The sequence below is a fragment of the Lygodium microphyllum genome, chromosome 5 (assembly GCF_053477565.2).
Source record: "Lygodium microphyllum isolate KBCC chromosome 5, Lygodium_microphyllum_v1.1.10, whole genome shotgun sequence".
Taxonomy (NCBI): domain Eukaryota; kingdom Viridiplantae; phylum Streptophyta; class Polypodiopsida; order Schizaeales; family Lygodiaceae; genus Lygodium; species Lygodium microphyllum.
Window position 1 is genome coordinate 145,072,345 of NC_141139.1, and position 11,049 is coordinate 145,083,393.

Here is an 11,049-nt window from a genome sequence, read left to right on the forward strand (position 1 = left end):
TGTAACTCCACATAAGAGGTTGTATGGTCATAAACCTAACATTTCACACTTGAAGGTATTTGGCAGCATTGCATATGTGCATGTTCCTTATAAAAAGAGGAAGAAATTGGATCCTAAAGTTGTCAAGAGTGTGTTCCTTGGTTATGCACAAGACCGGAAAGCTTACAAGTGTTATGTACCATTTACACATGAGACATTGATCAGCAAAGATGTTGTTTTTGATGAGCTGGCATCATGGTATGGTAATCCTATTGTAGTTGCTACTGATGGATCAGCCAGCATTAGTAATACTGAAAATACACCTACAGTGAGTACATCTATGAGTGGTCCTACAGGTGATGGGTCACCTATAGTAAGTCCTTGGTCAGGACGCTTGTAGAGTCATACTCCTACGTCCACTGACACGTATATGTCAGTGAGGGGGAGATTGGATAAGGGAAAAGAAAAGATGCTTGAGGATGTGACAAGTCCACTTACAACACGTTATGAGTCATCTAATAGTGACAGTTTGGATAGTGAGTTGGGCATTCCATCTATTACGACGCCTGGAGCAAGGCAGAGTCATTATGTACTGCCTCATGTGAGCCAGCTACGGAGATCTAAGAGAGTCAGAAAACCAATTGATAGGTTTACATACATTGGTTATTCAGCGCGCCATTATGCATATATGGCTAGTGTGACAGGTTACAAAGAACCTACAAAGTTTGATGATGTAGTTACAGATGATAACTAGTGTGCTGCCATGGAGGATGAGGAGTATGCAGCCCTGGTTGAAAATGAGACATGGGAATTGGTTGAATTGCCTGAAGGCAAAGTCCCCATTGGCTGCAAATGGGTGTACAAGGTTAAGTGCAAGTCAAATGGTTCATTAGAACACTATAAGTCTAGGCTGATTGCAAAAGGGTATGCACAACAATATGGCATTGACTATGAGGAGACTTTCAGTTCGGTGGCTAAAATGGCAATAGTCAGAACTGTCATTGCTTTGGCAGCATGCAAAGGCTGGAAATTATGGCAAATGGATGTCAAGAATGCTTTCTTGAACAATGATTTGGTTGAGGAAGTATATATGGAGCAGCTTGAAGGCTATGTTCACACGGACTTTTCTACACATATATGTAAGTTGAAAAAGGCTTTATATGGATTGAAACAGGCACCTAGAGCATGGAATGCTCGGATTAGCAGTTATTTACAGCTACATGGATTTAGATTGGGTGATGCAGATCACAGTTTGTTCACGAAGAAGACTGATCATGGATATGTGTTTCTAGTGGTTTATGTAGATGATCTTATAATCATTGGAGATGATGAAGAGGGCATTGTTGAAATTAAATCGTGTTTACAGGCTGAATTCAAAGTCAAAGATGGTGAACTAAAGTATTTTCTTGGGATTGAGGTAGTGTCTACACCTCAAGGTATATGGCTGTTACAGAAGCAGTATGCTCATGACATGTTACAGAAGTATTGTATGGTTGAATGCAAGCCTATGGAGACACCTCTTGATCAAAATGTCAAGCTACAGGTTGATATTGGGAATGACATAGAGAATGTGACCATGTATTGACAGATGGTGGGTAGCTTGATATACTTGACTATTACCCGTCTTGACTTATGTTATGCAATGGGGCTGATTAGTCAGTTCATGCAGAAGCCTTGCAAACCACATTTAGATGTAGTCAAGAGGATCATGAGATATGTAAAGGGTACTACAGATTATGGATTGTTTCGTGTATATGGAAAATCTCTTGACTTGACAGGGTTTACTGATGTTGATTCGGGTGGTTGTGCCTATGACATGAGGTCAACCAGTGGTTATGCATTTGGATTGGGCAATAGTATGATCAGTTTGGCAGAGTAAGAAACAACCTATTGTTGCATTGTCTAGTACAGAAGTTGAGTATAGAGGACCTGCCTTAGCAGCTTGCGAACCAGTTTGGTTAATGAAACTACTGAGAGACTTGGGAATATAGCTGGAAAGCAGAGTGAGATTGCATTATGATAACCTTAGCAGTGTTATGTTGACTAGCGATCCTGTTTACCATGCTAGGACCAAACATATTGAGGTTCACTGCCATTTCATTAGAGAAATGGTTCTTATAGGGCAGATTGACTTAATTCATGTGAAGATTGAAGACCAGGTAGCAGATATATTTACCAAGTCTCTTGGTAAAGAAAAGTTCATATACTTCAGACAGCTACTTGGAGTTTATCAGATGGTTTGAGCTTAAGGGGGGTGTTAGAATATCAAGCTCCTATTACTCTTCAATCAGTCTATCTTTATGTGTGTGACCGACATTAGCTGGATACAGTTGTACACGTGTGTGACATTCAACAAGTCGGTGTAGTTAGCAGTGACTTAACCACAGTTAGTCATGGTTAGCCATACCTATGTGTGTAAGTCTCTTTCAGTTAGTATGATGAAAGAAGAATGAAAGAAGAACAACAATGAGCTGAGGCTCATCTTCCACTCCACTCTGTCTCTCTCCCTCTCTTCCAACACAAGATTGCTGGCATCTACCGCAGTAGAGGAATGTTGGGTGGGTACATTGTTTGGGGTGGTGGGCAATAGGACGGGTGGATTAAACCCTTGCCCTTTCCCTCGGTCTCACTGGGGGTGGTAGGCTTTTGGGTGTCTTGGAGCTGGTGCTTGGACATTCGTGTCGGGGTGGCCTCATGGTGGCTGCTAGCTCATTTTTACAAGCTTTCAGAGATATAGGAATCAAATGGTTATGTCCAAGTTTTGGCACGGAAAAGTATAGAAACTTTTTGGAGTCTTCTTGTCTTGAAGGTTGCTCCATTGAGAGGCGAATAGTGAGAGCTATGTCTTCCTCCTCAATTTTTCTCTTTCTCTCATCCTCAGCTCTTCTGGATTCCTCTTTTATTCTCTTTGCCTCGTCCCTTTCTTCTTTCTTTTGTGCTTTTGGGCTCTCATTGTACTCTGTGTAGGTCTGTTTTCTCCTTCTTCCCCATATCCTCTTTGGCCTTCTTTTGCGGAGTCTCTTTCTTTGACTTCTTGGCCCTTCCTTGGCCAGATTTTTCCTCTTGCTCTCCTTGTCCTCACTCACAATCCTCTTGCTGGACTGCTCCTATCCTCAGTGCAAAGGGGATATGTTTGGCCTCACACCGACTGCCTTGTCGACTTGTGCTTTCCTGAGTGCCTCTCTTATGATGGCTGTCAAGATTCCTCCGAAGCCAATGGTGGATGTCTTTGAGAATGACGATTTCCTAGCTTTGGAGACTGGGGACTCTCCCCCCATTCACAGGTCTTCCGCTAGTGGCTAATGCCTTTGCCGACATCTCTATCGTTTTCCTTACGAAGCCATTTAGATTTACCTCGTTGAAGGAACATGCAATGATGCTCTCCCGCATTGGCACGTTGATTCTGTTCATCAATGCATTATGTTGTTTACTATAGAACAGGGCATGCACCATTTTGGCCTGGATCTAAACCTCGAGGTTAGGAATGTCAGCCAGGCTAATGTCATCATTGGTGTGGACAATCACTTTGTCCATTCCCAACATGTCGTATACATCCCTTCTATCAAGATTGTGGGAGAGAAGGAAGGAGTCTCACTTGTAGCTTTCTTGCTTACACAATGGGGGAATACACACAAAGGTGGAGGCTGAAAATAGTTTTCCTCTTCTTAATTATGTAAGCCAAAACAACTCTAGTACAAAGAAATAGAAGAACCCTATATATGGGTCTCAAACCAAACTCAACTAACTAAGGTGGCATACTAACTGAGCCACGAACTAGAGTAGATAAGGATAGCTGTCATCTAGCTATTATTCATGGGCGGTGTACCAACCACATCTGCAGCTAACAAGTCGGTGACATAAATGCACAACGGTCACCCCGACATATCACGAGTGGAGCTCGATATCTCAACACTCCCCCTCAAGCTCAATTCCAATTCTTGCACACCAAGCAGGTCTCTGAACTTTCGCAGCTTCTCTGCGCCCAATGCCTTCGTGAAAATGTCAGCTACTTGATCCTCTGTGCTGACATAAACTAGATCAATAAGACCTAGTAAAACCCTCTCCCGCACATAGTGATAATGCACCTCAATGTGCTTTGTTCTAGCATGATAGACTGGGTTATTTGCCAAGTGTATACTGCTCATGTTGTCACAATAAATGACAATTGGCCCATCTGTAGGCTGATGCATATCATAAAGTAGCTTATGCAACCAAGCTACCTCACATGCAGCCATTGTTGCACCCATGTACTCAGCCTCTGTGCTCGACAAGGCAACTATAGGCTATTTCTTGCTGCTCCAAGTGACTGCAGCACTCCCAAAAGAGAACACATATCCACTGGTAGATCGTCTATCAAAAATACTACCAGGCCAATCAGCATCAGTGTATCCATGCAACTGTATCTGAACCCCAGTTTCATAAAATAGTCCATACTGCAAAGTGGACTTCACATACCTGAGTATGCGTCTAGTCGCATCCAAATGCAGTTTCCTTGGAGCCTGCATAAACTGACTTACCAATCCAACAGCATAGCTCAAATCTGGCCTGGTAATAGTCATATAAATCAAACTTCCTACTATGCGTCTGTACATAGTAGGGTCTTCTAAAAGCTCACCTGCATCTGCGCTCAGCTTCACATTTTGCTCCAAAGGAACTGAAATAGGCTTACAGCCTATCATCCCATATTTGGATAGCATGTCCAATCCATACTGCCTCTGTAAGAGCTGTATCCCACTTGATGATCTAATCACCTCAATGCCCAGGAAATAACGCAGCTCTCCCAAATCCTTCATCTCAAACTTCTGCTTCAATAGCATTTTCACATGAAGGATATCTTCATCACTATCACCTATCATAATCAAATCATCAACATAAATGACAAGTAGCATAATACCTTTCTCTATTTTTTTCACATAAAGTGAGAAATCTGCCTTGGAAATCTGAAAGCCAATAGTGACAAGATAGTGTCCTATCTTGTAAGACCATGCTCTAGGTGCTTGCTTCAAGCCATACAAGGCTTTCTTCAACCTACAAACAAACTCAGGATGAACAACATGCACATAACTTGGTGGCTGCTCTATATAGACCTCTTCTTGCAAATCACCATGCAAGAAGGCATTCTTTACATCCATCTGATGTAAAGACCATCCCTTTGATGCAGCCATAGCAATGATTGCTCTTACGGTTGCCATCCTTGCAACCGGACTGAATGTTTCTTCATAATCAATGCCATATGTTTGTGCATACCCCTTGACTACTAATCTTGCCTTGTATCTATTCACAGAACCATCTGCATTGTGTTTCACCTTATAAACCCACTTACAACCAATTGCATTCTTATCTTTAGGCAAAGGTACCAATTCCCATGTAGCATTTGCTTCCAAGGCATCCATTTCTTCATCCATGGCTTTCTACCATTTTTCTTTTCCCATGGCTTGCTCAAAAGAAGTGGGTTCTGGTTCCTGTATCACTTTGACCATATAGCCATAGTGAATGGCTGTAAATCCATCATATTTTAGCCTATCCACAGGATACCTAGCTCTGGTAGACCTGCGCAAAGTAGGTTCACTCCCAGGTGCTCTCAAAACATCCCTGGTCTTCCTTACTCCAGGTGTAACAATAGAAGGAATACCCAACTCATCATCAATGCTCTGTTCTGAGCCACTGGATTCACCATCCACATAAGAGTGACCTGCATTCACAACAAACATGGGCTGATCTACCTTATCTTTTCCTTTTCGTGAAACCTGCATACCACTATCTGCATTGTTTTGAGGAGATTCTCCTGATCTCAATCTGCCTGTCTATGGCGAAGAATGTGAACCACTGCTAGAAGACGCTCCATGTCCACTAATATTTTGTGACTGCTACTGTGAATTCTGTGCAACATTACCATTTTGTGCATCTACATCATCAATCACATTTACTGGTTTATACCAGCTGCTCATCTCATCAAAAACAACATCTCTGCTCACTGTAAACTTACGAGTAGAAGGGTTATAGCATCTATACCCTTTCTGCTTCTACAGAGAGTAACCAATAAAGATGCACTTCTCAGCTTTTGGATCCAACTTGGATCTCAACTCATCTGGCACATGAACATAGGCAATGCAACCAAAAATCTTCAAATGAGAAATATCTGGTTTCCTACCAGTATACCTCTCCTCTGGAGTCATCCCATGTATTGCTGCAGTGGAAGTCCTGTTCATTATGTAGACTGCTGTAGCAACTACTTCAGCCCAGTAAAAATCTGGCAAGTCTTTTTCATTGAGCATGGCACGAGATACCTCTCCAATATGCCTGTTTTTCCTTTCTGCAATTCCATTTTGTTGTGGGGTATGACTGCATGAATATTGCTGCTTTATGCCATGCTCCTGCAGGAACCTTGCAAACTCATTTGAGAGGTACTTTCCCCCTCCATTTGACCTTAGGTATTTTATTTGCAGGCCTGTTTCTTTTTCAACCATAGCTTTAAGAGTTTTGAAATGCCCAAACACTTCACTTTTCTTTTTCATAAAATACACCTAAACTTTTTTGCTATAGTCATCAATAAAAGTGACAAAATAATGACAGCCTCCAATAGATGCAGCTTTAGTAGTCCACACATCAGAGTGGATTAATTCCAATGGCTTCTTACTCTCTTGAACATGTCTAGGAAATGGTTTCCTTGCCTGTTTTCCAAATTGACAGGCTTCACATACCTTATGCATTTCTGCAACCTTGAATTTAGGCAATCCTGCAACAATATTTTGGGCTTGCATTGATTTAAGTTGTTGTATATTAACATGACCAATGCGTTTATGCCAGATATCAATATCTGCAACTACACTGGTCCCATGTGCAAACATTGTTGTACTCAATTCAGGCATGTCTGCATCCAATGTAAACATTCTGCCCTTCTTCTTTCCTTTTTCTATCAAGCGACCTTTATTTTTCATATCCTCAACAAAGCATCCATGAGAATTAAATTTGACCTACAAGCCCTGCTCAACCATTTGACCAACAGAAACCAAGTTCTTGGTGATATTCAGGACATGAAATACATTCGACAGGTATTTCTTTTTCCCATCCTTCATAGACAAAGGAATTTTTCCAATCTACACAATAGGATGTGCAGTATCATCACCAATCTCCACAAATCCTGGTTTTTCCATTTTCCTTGCATCCTACATCCATTCTGCATGACTTGTCATGTGGTTTGATGCACCTGAGTCAACATACCACACATCGTTGCTTTCTTTTGCACTTGTCAGAGAATTGGTCATGTGCTGCACCATAAACAAATGCTCATTTCTATCATCACCCAGTCTACTAGAAGATGCATAATTCCCTTGTTGCAATTTTCCATTCATGATGTCATTCTGCTTTTTATAGTAGTCTTTAGCCATATGACCCATTTTACCACAGTAGTAGCATTCAATATTGTTGTTTGCATTTTGGCCTCTTTGCCATCCACCACGACCTCTTTGGCTCCCCCTGCCTCTAGAGTTACCACGTCCTCCTCCATAGGACTGGTTTTCTTGAGTTTGCTACATATTCTGATTTCTACCACGGCCTCCAGATCGGCCTTCTCTACCTCTGCCTCTACCTCTTCCAGCATTTGAGTAGAAGACAGCTTCTTTTGAAGTTCCTCCTGAAGAAGATGCGCCACCATTTCTCTGCTCCTTAGAAATTAGAAGAGCAATCAACTCCTCAAAATCAGGAAATCTTTCACGGATAGAAATCGATGTTCGAAACTGTGCATAATCCTTTCCTAGACCATTCAAGGTCATAGAAAGTAAATCATCATCTTCCACTGGCGACCCAATGGAAGCAAGTGCATCTGCAATCTTCTTCACCTTCATGTGGTAGTCATTGATGCTCATACTTTCTCTTTGCACACTGTGCAACTCTTGCTTGAGCTGCATTTTCCTGGCTTGCGTATTTATGCTATAAATTTTTGACAAAGTATCCCATGCCTCCTTTGGCGTACTTGCATCTTGAATATGCACAATCATAGAGTCTGAAATACTGATAGACAGCCAGTACATAACTTTTCTGGCTCTCTCATGCCATCCTTTAAATGCCTGCATTTGTTGTTGATTGGGAACATCAGGAAGAACTGGTTCTTCTTCGTTTCCTGTAACGAATTCCCAATATCCTTTTCCCATAAGGAAATTCGTTATTCTAAACTTCCATGCTTGGAAGTTGTTCTTGTCAAGATTTTCAGTGACAATCTGTGAAAGAGAATCAGACTCCATTAAAAACACTGCAAAGAATTCTGTCATTGCAAAAAACATAGCTTCAGCCTCACAAGGGCAAATTTACAAAACTGACGAAAGTGGTATTTGACCACACAGTCACTTCCTAGTGACGATTTTGCATCAACAGGCAACAAGGATGATTCTATAACTCCCAATGTCTCTGCGCACAGGCATACGATGCAATTTTTATGGTAACTTTTCACTGACCTGTAGAATAGTGGTCGCACAGCAAAAAACAGGGCCTTTTCCTGAGTGCGTACGGAAAACTTCCGCCTCCAAAACAGGCCCCGAAATGGCCTCGAATAAAAAAAACAAGGCAACCTAGGACTAAAGCCCTCTCCCGCAGCATATATTGCCCTCTTGCTACACTGCGAAGGGCGTCTCAATCTGAGACAATGCACTCTTGCACTTTTCGGCTATGCTACCTGCAGAGACTTGCTCCCAAACTCGAAAAATGAAAGCAACACTGGTCCTCTTACCAGAACGCCGCGAACTTGGTTTGATTTCTTGAGCTCCTTACCACGAACCAGGCTCTGATACCATGTCAAGATTGTGGGAGAGAAGGAAGGAGTCTCACTTGTAGCTTTCTCGCTTACATAATGGGGGAATACACACAAAAGTGGAGGCTGAAAACAGTTTTCCTCTTCTTAGTTGTGTAAGCCAAAAGAACTCTAGTACAAAGAAATAGAAGAACCCTATATATGAGTCTCAAACCAAACTCAACTAACTAAGGTGGCATACTAACTGAGCCACGAACTAGAGTAGATAAGGATAGCTGTCATCTAGCTATTATTCATGGGCGGTGTACCAACCACATCTGCAGCTAACAAGTCGGTGACATAAATGCACAACGGTCACCTTGGTATATCACGAGTGGAGCTCGATATCTCAACACCTTCTTGGTCGTCTCTCCACTTTGTTTGGTAGGCCCAATGATTTTTGTACCAACTTAGGGCTTGGTTCGACGTCCACTTGGCAAGCTTCATTTTCTAGGTGCACTGTGACAGTGCCTCGTGGTTTTTGTACCAGCTTAGGGCTTGGTTTGACGTCCACTTCATTTTCTAGGTGCACCATAATAGTGTCTCGCAGTTTTTGTTGAAGGTCTGAAGGAACTTGGCACACTTCTCATACTTGATGGCTTGGTCCACCTTCTCCATGTACTTCTGCAGCTTGCACTGCTTCACCAATTGCATGATGGCAGGCTCTTCCATGACCAGGTCTTCTAATTTTAGGATATGTTGGAATCTGAATTGATTGTAAGCCCTCGTTTCCAATGAGAGGCCGTACTTTGCCTGCTCCTCCTCCGAGAATGGAAGTTTCCTGCTTTTCTCTTGACCTACCATTGTGGGTACCTGTAATGATGCCATAGTTCACCATTAGTGTCCTTAAAGTAACTTCTTACTGGAAAAAGTAAGCAAGATTTGATTATGCTTTCTTAGGAAGAATAACATGTTAAAGTACAAAAAGAGCATTTTTCCCTTCAAGCAATCCATTCATTTCAAAACTTTATGACTTTTTCTCAATCGTGAGTTGATTTTTATTCGCTTTCTTCTGCTCTTGGACATTAATGGTGGTTTATCCATACGTTTCATTCACCTTACTTGTTTCCATGTTTGATTTCACCTTGCCTCAAAATCCTTTCTATCATTAAGGGTTGAGAGGTCAAGGGCATTTAGCAATGGCTTGTGACATTTCACTTCCACATGAGCCAAGCATAGAAGTTTGGATTATATTCTAGATTGGCATAGCGGTCCATATCGAAAGGACGGATGCCACTTAAGTGATGTAGGTGAGAACATCCATGAGGAAGTCACCGGAGTCGATCCTGCTAGCAATGTGTAACTCTTCCTCAATCAGAATTCTATCTAAATGTGGGTGAGCCATGATGTGCTCTTCTAGGGGTCGATTTTATGAATGGTGGTCAACGCCACCCTATAGGAGGTTGGAGCTACATAAGTGTGATTATATTCAGAGAGGTCTTAATGGCACGTTGCTGCTCAGCATTGTTCATGATTTGATAGCCTTCTTGTTCCCACTGGAGTCTGAGAGCATACCACTTCCTCAAGAAGGATGAGTCATTATTAACTAGCATGTGGAGCTTGCTTTTGGCTTGTGGCAGTAACTCTGCTCTTGCTATAGGAGGAGATTTGTTAGATATGCTCAATGCCCCACCCTCATTAGGTGCCACCAATGATCCATGGTGCTCAAAGTTGTAAGGCCCCCATTATGAGGAGAAGCCAAATGTGAGCCCGGACATTAGTTGAGTCCTAACTTGTATATCAGATGAGGTCTATGTGACCGGATGGCAAAAAGGTGACCATTGTGGGTCTAATCTTTGGGTTGGACTGATTAGTTCTAGTGAGGCAGGGTTGAGGCAGTGCAGCGGCTCTAGTCGATAGACTTGTTTAGTCTCCATCAGCTCCTATATTTGAGGCTCCATGCCTTTTGTAGTTTGAGTTGTTTGTGGCATTGGTGTCTTTTCTGTCACATGACTTGGTATGGGTAAGTTTGGGGACATTGTTGGAGTAGTGTCCTTAGGACAAGGAATGTACTTGGTGAGTTGCCCGTACTATTTCCTAACTTGCATATCACCCTTCATCATGGTGGAGATGGCATCTAGGTCGACTCGTATGGTCTTCCATGTATCCATCTCTACTTTTATTGCCTCCGTTCGATTGCCTAAGATGATTAGATCGTTACCCCAATCTTCTATGACCCGTGCATTACACATCCAGGACCGGCCTAACAAGATGTCATAGTCCACTTCCTTTATGACTATAAAGTCAATAGAGAATTGGAACACTGTGATCTTCAATGGCCCATTATT